The sequence below is a fragment of the Hipposideros armiger genome, unplaced genomic scaffold, assembly GCF_001890085.2.
Source record: "Hipposideros armiger isolate ML-2016 unplaced genomic scaffold, ASM189008v1 scaffold_193, whole genome shotgun sequence".
Classification (NCBI taxonomy): domain Eukaryota; kingdom Metazoa; phylum Chordata; class Mammalia; order Chiroptera; family Hipposideridae; genus Hipposideros; species Hipposideros armiger.
The window spans coordinates 1935037-1936917 of NW_017731543.1; positions in this window are offsets into that span (position 1 = coordinate 1935037).

The window sequence follows — 1881 nt, forward strand, 5'->3', positions numbered from 1 at the left end:
CAGTACACACCCTGGGTGATTTGGGATGTTCTCAGGAAAATGGCTTCGCTTGAACCAAGCAGACTACAAATGTAGGTGTGTGTGTTAGTCATGACTAACAGTGCCCATGCGGTTGCTTTTCCCCAGCCCGGAGTCTTCAGCAGGGTCCTAAGCAGACGGGGTCAATGAGGTGGCAGTTCCTGGTCTGAAGCACCGAGCACTGACCGGCTTCTCGACTTTTCACTTGGGTGGTGGGCCAGGTTCATGGGTGATGTTACCCCTCGTGGGGAAACTGATTTTCCCATATTGTATGGCACATATTTCATCAGCATGTAAAGTGTATCTTAAACTGATACGTGCTTCTTATAACATAATTTTTATTGCATACTATATCTTAAAATCAACACCATATGTTCAAAATGCAACAAATCAGTTATATTTATAGGCGTGTGCCCTTCATGACAAATCACTGCTTCAAATGCTGTTTGCTGTTTAATATAGCCATTCTGAAGGTATCATTCAAAAGCAGCCTCATACAATATAAATGTGCATGAGACATGCAATGTTTAAAAAGACAGAGTGAATGCAAGAGCCTCTGTAATTAATGCTGCCCCATCATGAACCCCACAATTACATGGAATTCTAAGGGGCAAACACTGCCCACACGCGCCGGAGTGCACATCTGTGGGTCACCTGTTGCCTTACTGAGCCTGAACACACCATCCCAGGTAGGAAATGCCCTGCACTGTCTCCCTCTCTTTGTCTGTTTACATGTGCCACCTGGCATATGACAGACTGACTGTGAGAGAAGCTCCCTTCTGCTTAGATTGTGCCTTGGAGAAACACACGCTGCTCAGTCTCACGGGATGATGTGTGTGTACCCGTGTATGTGGGGGTTTATTTTGGATATAGACTCTTGTGGGAGCAAAGGACTGGCCATGGGGACCAACGTGGAACTCTCCAGACACTCAGATCATGACAAACAGCCAGGTGGCAGCTTGGGGCCCTGTGCACAGGTGAGCCAAGCCCCCAGCAGGTGCTCAGGGGCAAACCTCAAGGGTCCCCTGAGCAGCACTCTGCCTGATGGTGAGTTGCATGGGTGCTGTGAGCGTCAGGCCTGAAAGCGGCAGCTTCCAGTTGTGTCATGTGGATGCCCAGCTGCATTTTCAGCGTGGATTAGGGCAGCATATGAGGTGTGCGAGCCAGGATGCTAGGCAGCCATGGCGGAGCTGCGGGGTTTATGCTTCTGTCTTTACACGGAGCAAAGCTCTGGGATTTTGCACAAACGATCACAGCTACAATGTGCAGAAAGAGTTCTAGAAAAGTGAACATTGATTCTTTAAAGAAATGGGGAGAGAGGAGAAGGAATGCTTAACAAAATTTATCTGCATACCCGCATCCCACAAACTCACCACAGCATTCAACAGTTTATAACTCCAAATCTGTGAAATCCAAACCACAATGCTGTTGAAGGATTCATCTAAATAAAATACATGAATTCAGAGCAGAGAATTTTCTAGAGTTTGTACCAAGCCCTAAAAAATAGCTACAATGAAGGACAGACATGTCTCTATTGGGTGATTTTATTGTGGGAAAAATCACGAAGTCTAGATAGTGCCTGAGTTTGCTCGGATAAAAGATTTGGAAATAGCAACTTATATTCCTGATAATTACAGAATTGACTGTCACAGAAGATGGGGACCACAGAGCAGCTGGGTGACATTTGTGAAACCCAGCATGACGTGAATGTTTTATCAGGTGGCACAAGAGGCTGCCACTTTGGGGTGACCCTATGGAGAGTGGCTTTTCTCCACCATCAAGGGAAGGCAGTGTTTTGAGTGCTGCTAATAGTTAGGTTGGACATTTAAGACATTAGAGGGCCCCATGTAGCCAATGACTTTG